This window comes from Heterodontus francisci, chromosome 48 (assembly GCF_036365525.1).
Source record: "Heterodontus francisci isolate sHetFra1 chromosome 48, sHetFra1.hap1, whole genome shotgun sequence".
In the NCBI taxonomy this organism is placed as follows: domain Eukaryota; kingdom Metazoa; phylum Chordata; class Chondrichthyes; order Heterodontiformes; family Heterodontidae; genus Heterodontus; species Heterodontus francisci.
The window spans coordinates 16,847,397-16,865,746 of record NC_090418.1 but is presented as its reverse complement, the minus strand read 5'-3'; the positions used below and the strand labels follow the sequence as shown (position 1 = coordinate 16,865,746).

The 18,350-nt window shown below is 50.9% G+C and overlaps 17 non-coding genes across 17 annotated transcripts; all 17 read left to right on the top strand.

Annotated features, from left to right (window-relative positions):
* Positions 1 to 16: 16 nt before the first annotated feature.
* trnaq-cug (transfer RNA glutamine (anticodon CUG)) lies at positions 17 to 88 on the top strand. Its single transcript has one exon. It is a non-coding gene; the product is annotated as a tRNA-Gln (tRNA).
* A 318-nt stretch (positions 89 to 406) lies between these two features.
* On the top strand, positions 407 to 478 carry trnaq-uug (transfer RNA glutamine (anticodon UUG)). The gene has a single exon. It is a non-coding gene; the product is annotated as a tRNA-Gln (tRNA).
* Positions 479 to 2,033: 1,555 nt separating this feature from the next.
* Positions 2,034 to 2,105, top strand: trnaq-cug (transfer RNA glutamine (anticodon CUG)). The gene has a single exon. It is a non-coding gene; the product is annotated as a tRNA-Gln (tRNA).
* Positions 2,106 to 2,423: 318 nt separating this feature from the next.
* On the top strand, positions 2,424 to 2,495 carry trnaq-uug (transfer RNA glutamine (anticodon UUG)). The gene has a single exon. It is a non-coding gene; the product is annotated as a tRNA-Gln (tRNA).
* A 1,555-nt stretch (positions 2,496 to 4,050) lies between these two features.
* trnaq-cug (transfer RNA glutamine (anticodon CUG)) lies at positions 4,051 to 4,122 on the top strand. Its single transcript has one exon. It is a non-coding gene; the product is annotated as a tRNA-Gln (tRNA).
* Positions 4,123 to 4,440: 318 nt separating this feature from the next.
* trnaq-uug (transfer RNA glutamine (anticodon UUG)) lies at positions 4,441 to 4,512 on the top strand. The gene has a single exon. It is a non-coding gene; the product is annotated as a tRNA-Gln (tRNA).
* Positions 4,513 to 6,067: 1,555 nt separating this feature from the next.
* trnaq-cug (transfer RNA glutamine (anticodon CUG)) lies at positions 6,068 to 6,139 on the top strand. The gene has a single exon. It is a non-coding gene; the product is annotated as a tRNA-Gln (tRNA).
* A 318-nt stretch (positions 6,140 to 6,457) lies between these two features.
* Positions 6,458 to 6,529, top strand: trnaq-uug (transfer RNA glutamine (anticodon UUG)). The gene has a single exon. It is a non-coding gene; the product is annotated as a tRNA-Gln (tRNA).
* A 1,555-nt stretch (positions 6,530 to 8,084) lies between these two features.
* Positions 8,085 to 8,156, top strand: trnaq-cug (transfer RNA glutamine (anticodon CUG)). Its single transcript has one exon. It is a non-coding gene; the product is annotated as a tRNA-Gln (tRNA).
* Positions 8,157 to 8,474: 318 nt separating this feature from the next.
* On the top strand, positions 8,475 to 8,546 carry trnaq-uug (transfer RNA glutamine (anticodon UUG)). The gene has a single exon. It is a non-coding gene; the product is annotated as a tRNA-Gln (tRNA).
* A 1,555-nt stretch (positions 8,547 to 10,101) lies between these two features.
* trnaq-cug (transfer RNA glutamine (anticodon CUG)) lies at positions 10,102 to 10,173 on the top strand. The gene has a single exon. It is a non-coding gene; the product is annotated as a tRNA-Gln (tRNA).
* A 318-nt stretch (positions 10,174 to 10,491) lies between these two features.
* Positions 10,492 to 10,563, top strand: trnaq-uug (transfer RNA glutamine (anticodon UUG)). Its single transcript has one exon. It is a non-coding gene; the product is annotated as a tRNA-Gln (tRNA).
* A 1,555-nt stretch (positions 10,564 to 12,118) lies between these two features.
* On the top strand, positions 12,119 to 12,190 carry trnaq-cug (transfer RNA glutamine (anticodon CUG)). The gene has a single exon. It is a non-coding gene; the product is annotated as a tRNA-Gln (tRNA).
* A 318-nt stretch (positions 12,191 to 12,508) lies between these two features.
* On the top strand, positions 12,509 to 12,580 carry trnaq-uug (transfer RNA glutamine (anticodon UUG)). Its single transcript has one exon. It is a non-coding gene; the product is annotated as a tRNA-Gln (tRNA).
* A 1,555-nt stretch (positions 12,581 to 14,135) lies between these two features.
* On the top strand, positions 14,136 to 14,207 carry trnaq-cug (transfer RNA glutamine (anticodon CUG)). The gene has a single exon. It is a non-coding gene; the product is annotated as a tRNA-Gln (tRNA).
* A 318-nt stretch (positions 14,208 to 14,525) lies between these two features.
* On the top strand, positions 14,526 to 14,597 carry trnaq-uug (transfer RNA glutamine (anticodon UUG)). Its single transcript has one exon. It is a non-coding gene; the product is annotated as a tRNA-Gln (tRNA).
* A 1,945-nt stretch (positions 14,598 to 16,542) lies between these two features.
* Positions 16,543 to 16,614, top strand: trnaq-uug (transfer RNA glutamine (anticodon UUG)). The gene has a single exon. It is a non-coding gene; the product is annotated as a tRNA-Gln (tRNA).
* Positions 16,615 to 18,350: the final 1,736 nt, after the last annotated feature.

The window sequence follows — 18,350 nt, the reverse complement described above, 5'->3', positions numbered from 1 at the left end:
GGCAAAGTTGCCTCTGGGTTCCATGGTGTAATGGTGAGCACTCTGGGCTCTGAATCCAGCGATCCGAGTTCAAATCTCGGTGGAACCTTATTTTCTCACTCCGCGCGATTCCATTTGCAAAAAGGGCAGCTTTTGCAATTTCACAACAAGGTCCAATTCAGGAGGAAAAGTTTCCGCCCAGATCACTTTCCATTGCCATCCGTCTGACTGCTACTCTTCTGCCAGCTGCCTGCCACGTGATCCACTCTTGCACTCGGTGCAGCTGGTGAAATCTTCCATTGAAAGGATGCACTGCTTTCCGTCAGACGACATATTGCATTCAAGTGCAGTCAGGGATGCTTGCAGGGACTGAGAATGCCAGGGGCGTTGGAGAAAAGACTGTAGCCCTGGCACGGGACAGCCACTTGGTTCCATGGTGTAATGGTGAGCACTCTGGACTTTGAATCCAGCGATCCGAGTTCAAATCTCGGTGGAACCGGCATTCTTGTTGTCCCAGCTGCTGTTAAATTTGGGACACACAAGCGTTCGGCACATGGAGCTGAAATGCTGCTGCTGCGCCTTTCTTGTCTTCATCAAGAGGATTGAGCTTCAATGTCCAATTGCAACATCAGCCTGATCCACGTCTGCAGCAGAGCGACGTTGCAGCTTGTTCCGTGTCCTCAGTGCCTGCACTGCACAGGACAATGGCGTGAGCACAGCATTTCTTTGCAATCTGCATTCAGCAGGGGCGCTTCAACAAATTCAAGAGGGTTTCATCAAATGCAGGCGTCACAACGATTGTCTTCTTGCCCTCGAGCAAATGTGCATGTCATCGTTTCTTGCTTCACTGCCTTGCAACGTTTATAAACTGATCATCTGGCAAGTGTGCCAAACTAGAGTGTGCTGAGAAATGGCAAACACAAGCAGTGACATTAGAAGCTGCAGCCTGGACTGTCCGAGTTGCACAGCATCCACACCTTGAGAACAACTAGTGGGGAAGCTGAAGGTGTGCCTGAGAAAAGATTAAGCCGGAATGCAGACTGGAAATTACAATGTCCAGTGCTTGCAATTTGCTCGTGAAAATGCATTGCTATTTGGAGGGCTCAGCAAGGTATGGCCATTTGCAGTGCAGCTCCCCGTCACAAACCCCGTTGCCGAGGCATTGACTTTATCCCCATTCCCGACCGCTATCTGACGCTGAGACACACGATTGGAAAGCTCGGTGTCCCACTTGAGCCTTAGCCGGTCCGCCACCCGCACGTCTGGTCCATCAGCAAGGACACCTACTTGCACCTCTGCAACGTCACGCGACTAAGTCCCTGCCTCAGCTGATCCGCTGCTGACGTCTTCATCCGTGCCTCTGTTACCTGTGGACTTGACTATTCCAAAACGCCGGCGGACATCCTTCCGGTTTGCACCCTCCGTAAATGCGAGCTCATGGAAATCTCTGCTGCCCAGGTCCTAATTGGCACCTAGTGCAGCTCACCCAGCAACCCTGTGTTGGCGCAACGACATTGTCAACCGCTCTGACGACCGCTGATTTTTCGAATTCCCATGCCTGTTTAAAATTCCTTTGCCGCCTCGCACCTGCGTATCGCCGTAAGCTCATTCAGCTGTTCAAAGCTAGCAGAATCTCTGCGCTCCTCCCATCTTGAACTCTTTGGCTGCCCCGATTATAGCGTCGGTGGCCGTGCCTTCAGCTGCCTGTTCGCTAAGCTCTGCAATTGCCTCCTTAAAAGCGACGGCCTTTCTCGCTCTTTGTCCTTGTTTGAGGCGCTCTTTCAAAGCAAAGGATTGGATCAAGCTTTTGATCAGCTGTGCAAATATATCCTTCTGAAGAGGCTCGCCGCAAATGATGTCGGATAGTGCTGCAAAGTGTCTTGCAGATATTTTCTTACTCCAAGGCTGCTGTGCAGATGTAAGCGGTTGCTGATATTGCGTCTGGCCTCTTCCTGCGCAGGAAACATTCCACAGTTCTGTTCGATGTCGTCTGTGCTTTTGTAAAAGAGAAAGCTATGTCTGATTGACAACTTGCAAAGGCAAAGTTGCCTCTGGGTTCCATGGTGTAATGGTGAGCACTCTGGGCTCTGAATCCAGCGATCCGAGTTCAAATCTCGGTGGAACCTTATTTTCTCACTCCGCGCGATTCCATTTGCAAAAAGGGCAGCTTTTGCAATTTCACAACAAGGTCCAATTCAGGAGGAAAAGTTTCCGCCCAGATCACTTTCCATTGCCATCCGTCTGACTGCTACTCTTCTGCCAGCTGCCTGCCACGTGATCCACTCTTGCACTCGGTGCAGCTGGTGAAATCTTCCATTGAAAGGATGCACTGCTTTCCGTCAGACGACATATTGCATTCAAGTGCAGTCAGGGATGCTTGCAGGGACTGAGAATGCCAGGGGAGTTGGAGAAAAGACTGTAGCCCTGGCACAGGACAGCCACTTGGTTCCATGGTGTAATGGTGAGCACTCTGGACTTTGAATCCAGCGATCCGAGTTCAAATCTCGGTGGAACCGGCATTCTTGTTGTCCCAGCTGCTGTTAAATTTGGGACACACAAGCGTTCGGCACATGGAGCTGAAATGCTGCTGCTGCGCCTTTCTTGTCTTCATCAAGAGGATTGAGCTTCAATGTCCAATTGCAACATCAGCCTGATCCACGTCTGCAGCAGAGCGACGTTGCAGCTTGTTCCGTGTCCTCAGTGCCTGCACTGCACAGGACAATGGCGTGAGCACAGCATTTCTTTGCAATCTGCATTCAGCAGGGGCGCTTCAACAAATTCAAGAGGGTTTCATCAAATGCAGGCGTCACAACGATTGTCTTCTTGCCCTCGAGCAAATGTGCATGTCATCGTTTCTTGCTTCACTGCCTTGCAACGTTTATAAACTGATCATCTGGCAAGTGTGCCAAACTAGAGTGTGCTGAGAAATGGCAAACACAAGCAGTGACATTAGAAGCTGCAGCCTGGACTGTCCGAGTTGCACAGCATCCACACCTTGAGAACAACTAGTGGGGAAGCTGAAGGTGTGCCTGAGAAAAGATTAAGCCGGAATGCAGACTGGAAATTACAATGTCCAGTGCTTGCAATTTGCTCGTGAAAATGCATTGCTATTTGGAGGGCTCAGCAAGGTATGGCCATTTGCAGTGCAGCTCCCCGTCACAAACCCCGTTGCCGAGGCATTGACTTTATCCCCATTCCCGACCGCTATCTGACGCTGAGACACACGATTGGAAAGCTCGGTGTCCCACTTGAGCCTTAGCCGGTCCGCCACCCGCACGTCTGGTCCATCAGCAAGGACACCTACTTGCACCTCTGCAACGTCACGCGACTAAGTCCCTGCCTCAGCTGATCCGCTGCTGACGTCTTCATCCGTGCCTCTGTTACCTGTGGACTTGACTATTCCAAAACGCCGGCGGACATCCTTCCGGTTTGCACCCTCCGTAAATGCGAGCTCATGGAAATCTCTGCTGCCCAGGTCCTAATTGGCACCTAGTGCAGCTCACCCAGCAACCCTGTGTTGGCGCAACGACATTGTCAACCGCTCTGACGACCGCTGATTTTTCGAATTCCCATGCCTGTTTAAAATTCCTTTGCCGCCTCGCACCTGCGTATCGCCGTAAGCTCATTCAGCTGTTCAAAGCTAGCAGAATCTCTGCGCTCCTCCCATCTTGAACTCTTTGGCTGCCCCGATTATAGCGTCGGTGGCCGTGCCTTCAGCTGCCTGTTCGCTAAGCTCTGCAATTGCCTCCTTAAAAGCGACGGCCTTTCTCGCTCTTTGTCCTTGTTTGAGGCGCTCTTTCAAAGCAAAGGATTGGATCAAGCTTTTGATCAGCTGTGCAAATATATCCTTCTGAAGAGGCTCGCCGCAAATGATGTCGGATAGTGCTGCAAAGTGTCTTGCAGATATTTTCTTACTCCAAGGCTGCTGTGCAGATGTAAGCGGTTGCTGATATTGCGTCTGGCCTCTTCCTGCGCAGGAAACATTCCACAGTTCTGTTCGATGTCGTCTGTGCTTTTGTAAAAGAGAAAGCTATGTCTGATTGACAACTTGCAAAGGCAAAGTTGCCTCTGGGTTCCATGGTGTAATGGTGAGCACTCTGGGCTCTGAATCCAGCGATCCGAGTTCAAATCTCGGTGGAACCTTATTTTCTCACTCCGCGCGATTCCATTTGCAAAAAGGGCAGCTTTTGCAATTTCACAACAAGGTCCAATTCAGGAGGAAAAGTTTCCGCCCAGATCACTTTCCATTGCCATCCGTCTGACTGCTACTCTTCTGCCAGCTGCCTGCCACGTGATCCACTCTTGCACTCGGTGCAGCTGGTGAAATCTTCCATTGAAAGGATGCACTGCTTTCCGTCAGACGACATATTGCATTCAAGTGCAGTCAGGGATGCTTGCAGGGACTGAGAATGCCAGGGGAGTTGGAGAAAAGACTGTAGCCCTGGCACAGGACAGCCACTTGGTTCCATGGTGTAATGGTGAGCACTCTGGACTTTGAATCCAGCGATCCGAGTTCAAATCTCGGTGGAACCGGCATTCTTGTTGTCCCAGCTGCTGTTAAATTTGGGACACACAAGCGTTCGGCACATGGAGCTGAAATGCTGCTGCTGCGCCTTTCTTGTCTTCATCAAGAGGATTGAGCTTCAATGTCCAATTGCAACATCAGCCTGATCCACGTCTGCAGCAGAGCGACGTTGCAGCTTGTTCCGTGTCCTCAGTGCCTGCACTGCACAGGACAATGGCGTGAGCACAGCATTTCTTTGCAATCTGCATTCAGCAGGGGCGCTTCAACAAATTCAAGAGGGTTTCATCAAATGCAGGCGTCACAACGATTGTCTTCTTGCCCTCGAGCAAATGTGCATGTCATCGTTTCTTGCTTCACTGCCTTGCAACGTTTATAAACTGATCATCTGGCAAGTGTGCCAAACTAGAGTGTGCTGAGAAATGGCAAACACAAGCAGTGACATTAGAAGCTGCAGCCTGGACTGTCCGAGTTGCACAGCATCCACACCTTGAGAACAACTAGTGGGGAAGCTGAAGGTGTGCCTGAGAAAAGATTAAGCCGGAATGCAGACTGGAAATTACAATGTCCAGTGCTTGCAATTTGCTCGTGAAAATGCATTGCTATTTGGAGGGCTCAGCAAGGTATGGCCATTTGCAGTGCAGCTCCCCGTCACAAACCCCGTTGCCGAGGCATTGACTTTATCCCCATTCCCGACCGCTATCTGACGCTGAGACACACGATTGGAAAGCTCGGTGTCCCACTTGAGCCTTAGCCGGTCCGCCACCCGCACGTCTGGTCCATCAGCAAGGACACCTACTTGCACCTCTGCAACGTCACGCGACTAAGTCCCTGCCTCAGCTGATCCGCTGCTGACGTCTTCATCCGTGCCTCTGTTACCTGTGGACTTGACTATTCCAAAACGCCGGCGGACATCCTTCCGGTTTGCACCCTCCGTAAATGCGAGCTCATGGAAATCTCTGCTGCCCAGGTCCTAATTGGCACCTAGTGCAGCTCACCCAGCAACCCTGTGTTGGCGCAACGACATTGTCAACCGCTCTGACGACCGCTGATTTTTCGAATTCCCATGCCTGTTTAAAATTCCTTTGCCGCCTCGCACCTGCGTATCGCCGTAAGCTCATTCAGCTGTTCAAAGCTAGCAGAATCTCTGCGCTCCTCCCATCTTGAACTCTTTGGCTGCCCCGATTATAGCGTCGGTGGCCGTGCCTTCAGCTGCCTGTTCGCTAAGCTCTGCAATTGCCTCCTTAAAAGCGACGGCCTTTCTCGCTCTTTGTCCTTGTTTGAGGCGCTCTTTCAAAGCAAAGGATTGGATCAAGCTTTTGATCAGCTGTGCAAATATATCCTTCTGAAGAGGCTCGCCGCAAATGATGTCGGATAGTGCTGCAAAGTGTCTTGCAGATATTTTCTTACTCCAAGGCTGCTGTGCAGATGTAAGCGGTTGCTGATATTGCGTCTGGCCTCTTCCTGCGCAGGAAACATTCCACAGTTCTGTTCGATGTCGTCTGTGCTTTTGTAAAAGAGAAAGCTATGTCTGATTGACAACTTGCAAAGGCAAAGTTGCCTCTGGGTTCCATGGTGTAATGGTGAGCACTCTGGGCTCTGAATCCAGCGATCCGAGTTCAAATCTCGGTGGAACCTTATTTTCTCACTCCGCGCGATTCCATTTGCAAAAAGGGCAGCTTTTGCAATTTCACAACAAGGTCCAATTCAGGAGGAAAAGTTTCCGCCCAGATCACTTTCCATTGCCATCCGTCTGACTGCTACTCTTCTGCCAGCTGCCTGCCACGTGATCCACTCTTGCACTCGGTGCAGCTGGTGAAATCTTCCATTGAAAGGATGCACTGCTTTCCGTCAGACGACATATTGCATTCAAGTGCAGTCAGGGATGCTTGCAGGGACTGAGAATGCCAGGGGAGTTGGAGAAAAGACTGTAGCCCTGGCACAGGACAGCCACTTGGTTCCATGGTGTAATGGTGAGCACTCTGGACTTTGAATCCAGCGATCCGAGTTCAAATCTCGGTGGAACCGGCATTCTTGTTGTCCCAGCTGCTGTTAAATTTGGGACACACAAGCGTTCGGCACATGGAGCTGAAATGCTGCTGCTGCGCCTTTCTTGTCTTCATCAAGAGGATTGAGCTTCAATGTCCAATTGCAACATCAGCCTGATCCACGTCTGCAGCAGAGCGACGTTGCAGCTTGTTCCGTGTCCTCAGTGCCTGCACTGCACAGGACAATGGCGTGAGCACAGCATTTCTTTGCAATCTGCATTCAGCAGGGGCGCTTCAACAAATTCAAGAGGGTTTCATCAAATGCAGGCGTCACAACGATTGTCTTCTTGCCCTCGAGCAAATGTGCATGTCATCGTTTCTTGCTTCACTGCCTTGCAACGTTTATAAACTGATCATCTGGCAAGTGTGCCAAACTAGAGTGTGCTGAGAAATGGCAAACACAAGCAGTGACATTAGAAGCTGCAGCCTGGACTGTCCGAGTTGCACAGCATCCACACCTTGAGAACAACTAGTGGGGAAGCTGAAGGTGTGCCTGAGAAAAGATTAAGCCGGAATGCAGACTGGAAATTACAATGTCCAGTGCTTGCAATTTGCTCGTGAAAATGCATTGCTATTTGGAGGGCTCAGCAAGGTATGGCCATTTGCAGTGCAGCTCCCCGTCACAAACCCCGTTGCCGAGGCATTGACTTTATCCCCATTCCCGACCGCTATCTGACGCTGAGACACACGATTGGAAAGCTCGGTGTCCCACTTGAGCCTTAGCCGGTCCGCCACCCGCACGTCTGGTCCATCAGCAAGGACACCTACTTGCACCTCTGCAACGTCACGCGACTAAGTCCCTGCCTCAGCTGATCCGCTGCTGACGTCTTCATCCGTGCCTCTGTTACCTGTGGACTTGACTATTCCAAAACGCCGGCGGACATCCTTCCGGTTTGCACCCTCCGTAAATGCGAGCTCATGGAAATCTCTGCTGCCCAGGTCCTAATTGGCACCTAGTGCAGCTCACCCAGCAACCCTGTGTTGGCGCAACGACATTGTCAACCGCTCTGACGACCGCTGATTTTTCGAATTCCCATGCCTGTTTAAAATTCCTTTGCCGCCTCGCACCTGCGTATCGCCGTAAGCTCATTCAGCTGTTCAAAGCTAGCAGAATCTCTGCGCTCCTCCCATCTTGAACTCTTTGGCTGCCCCGATTATAGCGTCGGTGGCCGTGCCTTCAGCTGCCTGTTCGCTAAGCTCTGCAATTGCCTCCTTAAAAGCGACGGCCTTTCTCGCTCTTTGTCCTTGTTTGAGGCGCTCTTTCAAAGCAAAGGATTGGATCAAGCTTTTGATCAGCTGTGCAAATATATCCTTCTGAAGAGGCTCGCCGCAAATGATGTCGGATAGTGCTGCAAAGTGTCTTGCAGATATTTTCTTACTCCAAGGCTGCTGTGCAGATGTAAGCGGTTGCTGATATTGCGTCTGGCCTCTTCCTGCGCAGGAAACATTCCACAGTTCTGTTCGATGTCGTCTGTGCTTTTGTAAAAGAGAAAGCTATGTCTGATTGACAACTTGCAAAGGCAAAGTTGCCTCTGGGTTCCATGGTGTAATGGTGAGCACTCTGGGCTCTGAATCCAGCGATCCGAGTTCAAATCTCGGTGGAACCTTATTTTCTCACTCCGCGCGATTCCATTTGCAAAAAGGGCAGCTTTTGCAATTTCACAACAAGGTCCAATTCAGGAGGAAAAGTTTCCGCCCAGATCACTTTCCATTGCCATCCGTCTGACTGCTACTCTTCTGCCAGCTGCCTGCCACGTGATCCACTCTTGCACTCGGTGCAGCTGGTGAAATCTTCCATTGAAAGGATGCACTGCTTTCCGTCAGACGACATATTGCATTCAAGTGCAGTCAGGGATGCTTGCAGGGACTGAGAATGCCAGGGGAGTTGGAGAAAAGACTGTAGCCCTGGCACAGGACAGCCACTTGGTTCCATGGTGTAATGGTGAGCACTCTGGACTTTGAATCCAGCGATCCGAGTTCAAATCTCGGTGGAACCGGCATTCTTGTTGTCCCAGCTGCTGTTAAATTTGGGACACACAAGCGTTCGGCACATGGAGCTGAAATGCTGCTGCTGCGCCTTTCTTGTCTTCATCAAGAGGATTGAGCTTCAATGTCCAATTGCAACATCAGCCTGATCCACGTCTGCAGCAGAGCGACGTTGCAGCTTGTTCCGTGTCCTCAGTGCCTGCACTGCACAGGACAATGGCGTGAGCACAGCATTTCTTTGCAATCTGCATTCAGCAGGGGCGCTTCAACAAATTCAAGAGGGTTTCATCAAATGCAGGCGTCACAACGATTGTCTTCTTGCCCTCGAGCAAATGTGCATGTCATCGTTTCTTGCTTCACTGCCTTGCAACGTTTATAAACTGATCATCTGGCAAGTGTGCCAAACTAGAGTGTGCTGAGAAATGGCAAACACAAGCAGTGACATTAGAAGCTGCAGCCTGGACTGTCCGAGTTGCACAGCATCCACACCTTGAGAACAACTAGTGGGGAAGCTGAAGGTGTGCCTGAGAAAAGATTAAGCCGGAATGCAGACTGGAAATTACAATGTCCAGTGCTTGCAATTTGCTCGTGAAAATGCATTGCTATTTGGAGGGCTCAGCAAGGTATGGCCATTTGCAGTGCAGCTCCCCGTCACAAACCCCGTTGCCGAGGCATTGACTTTATCCCCATTCCCGACCGCTATCTGACGCTGAGACACACGATTGGAAAGCTCGGTGTCCCACTTGAGCCTTAGCCGGTCCGCCACCCGCACGTCTGGTCCATCAGCAAGGACACCTACTTGCACCTCTGCAACGTCACGCGACTAAGTCCCTGCCTCAGCTGATCCGCTGCTGACGTCTTCATCCGTGCCTCTGTTACCTGTGGACTTGACTATTCCAAAACGCCGGCGGACATCCTTCCGGTTTGCACCCTCCGTAAATGCGAGCTCATGGAAATCTCTGCTGCCCAGGTCCTAATTGGCACCTAGTGCAGCTCACCCAGCAACCCTGTGTTGGCGCAACGACATTGTCAACCGCTCTGACGACCGCTGATTTTTCGAATTCCCATGCCTGTTTAAAATTCCTTTGCCGCCTCGCACCTGCGTATCGCCGTAAGCTCATTCAGCTGTTCAAAGCTAGCAGAATCTCTGCGCTCCTCCCATCTTGAACTCTTTGGCTGCCCCGATTATAGCGTCGGTGGCCGTGCCTTCAGCTGCCTGTTCGCTAAGCTCTGCAATTGCCTCCTTAAAAGCGACGGCCTTTCTCGCTCTTTGTCCTTGTTTGAGGCGCTCTTTCAAAGCAAAGGATTGGATCAAGCTTTTGATCAGCTGTGCAAATATATCCTTCTGAAGAGGCTCGCCGCAAATGATGTCGGATAGTGCTGCAAAGTGTCTTGCAGATATTTTCTTACTCCAAGGCTGCTGTGCAGATGTAAGCGGTTGCTGATATTGCGTCTGGCCTCTTCCTGCGCAGGAAACATTCCACAGTTCTGTTCGATGTCGTCTGTGCTTTTGTAAAAGAGAAAGCTATGTCTGATTGACAACTTGCAAAGGCAAAGTTGCCTCTGGGTTCCATGGTGTAATGGTGAGCACTCTGGGCTCTGAATCCAGCGATCCGAGTTCAAATCTCGGTGGAACCTTATTTTCTCACTCCGCGCGATTCCATTTGCAAAAAGGGCAGCTTTTGCAATTTCACAACAAGGTCCAATTCAGGAGGAAAAGTTTCCGCCCAGATCACTTTCCATTGCCATCCGTCTGACTGCTACTCTTCTGCCAGCTGCCTGCCACGTGATCCACTCTTGCACTCGGTGCAGCTGGTGAAATCTTCCATTGAAAGGATGCACTGCTTTCCGTCAGACGACATATTGCATTCAAGTGCAGTCAGGGATGCTTGCAGGGACTGAGAATGCCAGGGGAGTTGGAGAAAAGACTGTAGCCCTGGCACAGGACAGCCACTTGGTTCCATGGTGTAATGGTGAGCACTCTGGACTTTGAATCCAGCGATCCGAGTTCAAATCTCGGTGGAACCGGCATTCTTGTTGTCCCAGCTGCTGTTAAATTTGGGACACACAAGCGTTCGGCACATGGAGCTGAAATGCTGCTGCTGCGCCTTTCTTGTCTTCATCAAGAGGATTGAGCTTCAATGTCCAATTGCAACATCAGCCTGATCCACGTCTGCAGCAGAGCGACGTTGCAGCTTGTTCCGTGTCCTCAGTGCCTGCACTGCACAGGACAATGGCGTGAGCACAGCATTTCTTTGCAATCTGCATTCAGCAGGGGCGCTTCAACAAATTCAAGAGGGTTTCATCAAATGCAGGCGTCACAACGATTGTCTTCTTGCCCTCGAGCAAATGTGCATGTCATCGTTTCTTGCTTCACTGCCTTGCAACGTTTATAAACTGATCATCTGGCAAGTGTGCCAAACTAGAGTGTGCTGAGAAATGGCAAACACAAGCAGTGACATTAGAAGCTGCAGCCTGGACTGTCCGAGTTGCACAGCATCCACACCTTGAGAACAACTAGTGGGGAAGCTGAAGGTGTGCCTGAGAAAAGATTAAGCCGGAATGCAGACTGGAAATTACAATGTCCAGTGCTTGCAATTTGCTCGTGAAAATGCATTGCTATTTGGAGGGCTCAGCAAGGTATGGCCATTTGCAGTGCAGCTCCCCGTCACAAACCCCGTTGCCGAGGCATTGACTTTATCCCCATTCCCGACCGCTATCTGACGCTGAGACACACGATTGGAAAGCTCGGTGTCCCACTTGAGCCTTAGCCGGTCCGCCACCCGCACGTCTGGTCCATCAGCAAGGACACCTACTTGCACCTCTGCAACGTCACGCGACTAAGTCCCTGCCTCAGCTGATCCGCTGCTGACGTCTTCATCCGTGCCTCTGTTACCTGTGGACTTGACTATTCCAAAACGCCGGCGGACATCCTTCCGGTTTGCACCCTCCGTAAATGCGAGCTCATGGAAATCTCTGCTGCCCAGGTCCTAATTGGCACCTAGTGCAGCTCACCCAGCAACCCTGTGTTGGCGCAACGACATTGTCAACCGCTCTGACGACCGCTGATTTTTCGAATTCCCATGCCTGTTTAAAATTCCTTTGCCGCCTCGCACCTGCGTATCGCCGTAAGCTCATTCAGCTGTTCAAAGCTAGCAGAATCTCTGCGCTCCTCCCATCTTGAACTCTTTGGCTGCCCCGATTATAGCGTCGGTGGCCGTGCCTTCAGCTGCCTGTTCGCTAAGCTCTGCAATTGCCTCCTTAAAAGCGACGGCCTTTCTCGCTCTTTGTCCTTGTTTGAGGCGCTCTTTCAAAGCAAAGGATTGGATCAAGCTTTTGATCAGCTGTGCAAATATATCCTTCTGAAGAGGCTCGCCGCAAATGATGTCGGATAGTGCTGCAAAGTGTCTTGCAGATATTTTCTTACTCCAAGGCTGCTGTGCAGATGTAAGCGGTTGCTGATATTGCGTCTGGCCTCTTCCTGCGCAGGAAACATTCCACAGTTCTGTTCGATGTCGTCTGTGCTTTTGTAAAAGAGAAAGCTATGTCTGATTGACAACTTGCAAAGGCAAAGTTGCCTCTGGGTTCCATGGTGTAATGGTGAGCACTCTGGGCTCTGAATCCAGCGATCCGAGTTCAAATCTCGGTGGAACCTTATTTTCTCACTCCGCGCGATTCCATTTGCAAAAAGGGCAGCTTTTGCAATTTCACAACAAGGTCCAATTCAGGAGGAAAAGTTTCCGCCCAGATCACTTTCCATTGCCATCCGTCTGACTGCTACTCTTCTGCCAGCTGCCTGCCACGTGATCCACTCTTGCACTCGGTGCAGCTGGTGAAATCTTCCATTGAAAGGATGCACTGCTTTCCGTCAGACGACATATTGCATTCAAGTGCAGTCAGGGATGCTTGCAGGGACTGAGAATGCCAGGGGAGTTGGAGAAAAGACTGTAGCCCTGGCACAGGACAGCCACTTGGTTCCATGGTGTAATGGTGAGCACTCTGGACTTTGAATCCAGCGATCCGAGTTCAAATCTCGGTGGAACCGGCATTCTTGTTGTCCCAGCTGCTGTTAAATTTGGGACACACAAGCGTTCGGCACATGGAGCTGAAATGCTGCTGCTGCGCCTTTCTTGTCTTCATCAAGAGGATTGAGCTTCAATGTCCAATTGCAACATCAGCCTGATCCACGTCTGCAGCAGAGCGACGTTGCAGCTTGTTCCGTGTCCTCAGTGCCTGCACTGCACAGGACAATGGCGTGAGCACAGCATTTCTTTGCAATCTGCATTCAGCAGGGGCGCTTCAACAAATTCAAGAGGGTTTCATCAAATGCAGGCGTCACAACGATTGTCTTCTTGCCCTCGAGCAAATGTGCATGTCATCGTTTCTTGCTTCACTGCCTTGCAACGTTTATAAACTGATCATCTGGCAAGTGTGCCAAACTAGAGTGTGCTGAGAAATGGCAAACACAAGCAGTGACATTAGAAGCTGCAGCCTGGACTGTCCGAGTTGCACAGCATCCACACCTTGAGAACAACTAGTGGGGAAGCTGAAGGTGTGCCTGAGAAAAGATTAAGCCGGAATGCAGACTGGAAATTACAATGTCCAGTGCTTGCAATTTGCTCGTGAAAATGCATTGCTATTTGGAGGGCTCAGCAAGGTATGGCCATTTGCAGTGCAGCTCCCCGTCACAAACCCCGTTGCCGAGGCATTGACTTTATCCCCATTCCCGACCGCTATCTGACGCTGAGACACACGATTGGAAAGCTCGGTGTCCCACTTGAGCCTTAGCCGGTCCGCCACCCGCACGTCTGGTCCATCAGCAAGGACACCTACTTGCACCTCTGCAACGTCACGCGACTAAGTCCCTGCCTCAGCTGATCCGCTGCTGACGTCTTCATCCGTGCCTCTGTTACCTGTGGACTTGACTATTCCAAAACGCCGGCGGACATCCTTCCGGTTTGCACCCTCCGTAAATGCGAGCTCATGGAAATCTCTGCTGCCCAGGTCCTAATTGGCACCTAGTGCAGCTCACCCAGCAACCCTGTGTTGGCGCAACGACATTGTCAACCGCTCTGACGACCGCTGATTTTTCGAATTCCCATGCCTGTTTAAAATTCCTTTGCCGCCTCGCACCTGCGTATCGCCGTAAGCTCATTCAGCTGTTCAAAGCTAGCAGAATCTCTGCGCTCCTCCCATCTTGAACTCTTTGGCTGCCCCGATTATAGCGTCGGTGGCCGTGCCTTCAGCTGCCTGTTCGCTAAGCTCTGCAATTGCCTCCTTAAAAGCGACGGCCTTTCTCGCTCTTTGTCCTTGTTTGAGGCGCTCTTTCAAAGCAAAGGATTGGATCAAGCTTTTGATCAGCTGTGCAAATATATCCTTCTGAAGAGGCTCGCCGCAAATGATGTCGGATAGTGCTGCAAAGTGTCTTGCAGATATTTTCTTACTCCAAGGCTGCTGTGCAGATGTAAGCGGTTGCTGATATTGCGTCTGGCCTCTTCCTGCGCAGGAAACATTCCACAGTTCTGTTCGATGTCGTCTGTGCTTTTGTAAAAGAGAAAGCTATGTCTGATTGACAACTTGCAAAGGCAAAGTTGCCTCTGGGTTCCATGGTGTAATGGTGAGCACTCTGGGCTCTGAATCCAGCGATCCGAGTTCAAATCTCGGTGGAACCTTATTTTCTCACTCCGCGCGATTCCATTTGCAAAAAGGGCAGCTTTTGCAATTTCACAACAAGGTCCAATTCAGGAGGAAAAGTTTCCGCCCAGATCACTTTCCATTGCCATCCGTCTGACTGCTACTCTTCTGCCAGCTGCCTGCCACGTGATCCACTCTTGCACTCGGTGCAGCTGGTGAAATCTTCCATTGAAAGGATGCACTGCTTTCCGTCAGACGACATATTGCATTCAAGTGCAGTCAGGGATGCTTGCAGGGACTGAGAATGCCAGGGGAGTTGGAGAAAAGACTGTAGCCCTGGCACAGGACAGCCACTTGGTTCCATGGTGTAATGGTGAGCACTCTGGACTTTGAATCCAGCGATCCGAGTTCAAATCTCGGTGGAACCGGCATTCTTGTTGTCCCAGCTGCTGTTAAATTTGGGACACACAAGCGTTCGGCACATGGAGCTGAAATGCTGCTGCTGCGCCTTTCTTGTCTTCATCAAGAGGATTGAGCTTCAATGTCCAATTGCAACATCAGCCTGATCCACGTCTGCAGCAGAGCGACGTTGCAGCTTGTTCCGTGTCCTCAGTGCCTGCACTGCACAGGACAATGGCGTGAGCACAGCATTTCTTTGCAATCTGCATTCAGCAGGGGCGCTTCAACAAATTCAAGAGGGTTTCATCAAATGCAGGCGTCACAACGATTGTCTTCTTGCCCTCGAGCAAATGTGCATGTCATCGTTTCTTGCTTCACTGCCTTGCAACGTTTATAAACTGATCATCTGGCAAGTGTGCCAAACTAGAGTGTGCTGAGAAATGGCAAACACAAGCAGTGACATTAGAAGCTGCAGCCTGGACTGTCCGAGTTGCACAGCATCCACACCTTGAGAACAACTAGTGGGGAAGCTGAAGGTGTGCCTGAGAAAAGATTAAGCCGGAATGCAGACTGGAAATTACAATGTCCAGTGCTTGCAATTTGCTCGTGAAAATGCATTGCTATTTGGAGGGCTCAGCAAGGTATGGCCATTTGCAGTGCAGCTCCCCGTCACAAACCCCGTTGCCGAGGCATTGACTTTATCCCCATTCCCGACCGCTATCTGACGCTGAGACACACGATTGGAAAGCTCGGTGTCCCACTTGAGCCTTAGCCGGTCCGCCACCCGCACGTCTGGTCCATCAGCAAGGACACCTACTTGCACCTCTGCAACGTCACGCGACTAAGTCCCTGCCTCAGCTGATCCGCTGCTGACGTCTTCATCCGTGCCTCTGTTACCTGTGGACTTGACTATTCCAAAACGCCGGCGGACATCCTTCCGGTTTGCACCCTCCGTAAATGCGAGCTCATGGAAATCTCTGCTGCCCAGGTCCTAATTGGCACCTAGTGCAGCTCACCCAGCAACCCTGTGTTGGCGCAACGACATTGTCAACCGCTCTGACGACCGCTGATTTTTCGAATTCCCATGCCTGTTTAAAATTCCTTTGCCGCCTCGCACCTGCGTATCGCCGTAAGCTCATTCAGCTGTTCAAAGCTAGCAGAATCTCTGCGCTCCTCCCATCTTGAACTCTTTGGCTGCCCCGATTATAGCGTCGGTGGCCGTGCCTTCAGCTGCCTGTTCGCTAAGCTCTGCAATTGCCTCCTTAAAAGCGACGGCCTTTCTCGCTCTTTGTCCTTGTTTGAGGCGCTCTTTCAAAGCAAAGGATTGGATCAAGCTTTTGATCAGCTGTGCAAATATATCCTTCTGAAGAGGCTCGCCGCAAATGATGTCGGATAGTGCTGCAAAGTGTCTTGCAGATATTTTCTTACTCCAAGGCTGCTGTGCAGATGTAAGCGGTTGCTGATATTGCGTCTGGCCTCTTCCTGCGCAGGAAACATTCCACAGTTCTGTTCGATGTCGTCTGTGCTTTTGTAAAAGAGAAAGCTATGTCTGATTGACAACTTGCAAAGGCAAAGTTGCCTCTGGGTTCCATGGTGTAATGGTGAGCACTCTGGGCTCTGAATCCAGCGATCTGAGTTCAAATCTCGGTGGCACCTTATTTTCTCACTCCGCGCGATTCCATTTGCAAAAAGGGCAGCTTTTGCAATTTCACAACAAGGTCCAATTCAGGAGGAAAAGTTTCCGCCCAGATCACTTTCCATTGCCATCCGTCTGACTGCTACTCTTCTGCCAGCTGCCTGCACCGTGATCCACTCTTGCACTCGGTGCAGCTGGTGAAATCTTCCATTGAAAGGATGCACTGCTTTCCGTCAGACGACATATTGCATTCAAGTGCAGTCAGGGATGCTTGCAGGGACTGAGAATGCCAGGGGAGTTGGAGAAAAGACTGTAGCCCTGGCACAGGACAGCCACTTGGTTCCATGGTGTAATGGTGAGCACTCTGGACTTTGAATCCAGCGATCCGAGTTCAAATCTCGGTGGAACCGGCATTCTTGTTGTCCCAGCTGCTGTTAAATTTGGGACACACAAGCGTTCGGCACATGGAGCTGAAATGCTGCTGCTGCGCCTTTCTTGTCTTCATCAAGAGGATTGAGCTTCAATGTCCAATTGCAACATCAGCCTGATCCACGTCTGCAGCAGAGCGACGTTGCAGCTTGTTCCGTGTCCTCAGTGCCTGCACTGCACAGGACAATGGCGTGAGCACAGCATTTCTTTGCAATCTGCATTCAGCAGGGGCGCTTCAACAAATTCAAGAGGGTTTCATCAAATGCAGGCGTCACAACGATTGTCTTCTTGCCCTCGAGCAAATGTGCATGTCATCGTTTCTTGCTTCACTGCCTTGCAACGTTTATAAACTGATCATCTGGCAAGTGTGCCAAACTAGAGTGTGCTGAGAAATGGCAAACACAAGCAGTGACATTAGAAGCTGCAGCCTGGACTGTCCGAGTTGCACAGCATCCACACCTTGAGAACAACTAGTGGGGAAGCTGAAGGTGTGCCTGAGAAAAGATTAAGCCGGAATGCAGACTGGAAATTACAATGTCCAGTGCTTGCAATTTGCTCGTGAAAATGCATTGCTATTTGGAGGGCTCAGCAAGGTATGGCCATTTGCAGTGCAGCTCCCCGTCACAAACCCCGTTGCCGAGGCATTGACTTTATCCCCATTCCCGACCGCTATCTGACGCTGAGACACACGATTGGAAAGCTCGGTGTCCCACTTGAGCCTTAGCCGGTCCGCCACCCGCACGTCTGGTCCATCAGCAAGGACACCTACTTGCACCTCTGCAACGTCACGCGACTAAGTCCCTGCCTCAGCTGATCCGCTGCTGACGTCTTCATCCGTGCCTCTGTTACCTGTGGACTTGACTATTCCAAAACGCCGGCGGACATCCTTCCGGTTTGCACCCTCCGTAAATGCGAGCTCATGGAAATCTCTGCTGCCCAGGTCCTAATTGGCACCTAGTGCAGCTCACCCAGCAACCCTGTGTTGGCGCAACGACATTGTCAACCGCTCTGACGACCGCTGATTTTTCGAATTCCCATGCCTGTTTAAAATTCCTTTGCCGCCTCGCACCTGCGTATCGCCGTAAGCTCATTCAGCTGTTCAAAGCTAGCAGAATCTCTGCGCTCCTCCCATCTTGAACTCTTTGGCTGCCCCGATTATAGCGTCGGTGGCCGTGCCTTCAGCTGCCTGTTCGCTAAGCTCTGCAATTGCCTCCTTAAAAGCGACGGCCTTTCTCGCTCTTTGTCCTTGTTTGAGGCGCTCTTTCAAAGCAAAGGATTGGATCAAGCTTTTGATCAGCTGTGCAAATATATCCTTCTGAAGAGGCTCGCCGCAAATGATGTCGGATAGTGCTGCAAAGTGTCTTGCAGATATTTTCTTACTCCAAGGCTGCTGTGCAGATGTAAGCGGTTGCTGATATTGCGTCTGGCCTCTTCCTGCGCAGGAAACATTCCACAGTTCTGTTCGATGTCGTCTGTGCTTTTGTAAAAGAGAAAGCTATGTCTGATTGACAACTTGCAAAGGCAAAGTTGCCTCTGGGTTCCATGGTGTAATGGTGAGCACTCTGGGCTCTGAATCCAGCGATCTGAGTTCAAATCTCGGTGGCACCTTATTTTCTCACTCCGCGCGATTCCATTTGCAAAAAGGGCAGCTTTTGCAATTTCACAACAAGGTCCAATTCAGGAGGAAAAGTTTCCGCCCAGATCACTTTCCATTGCC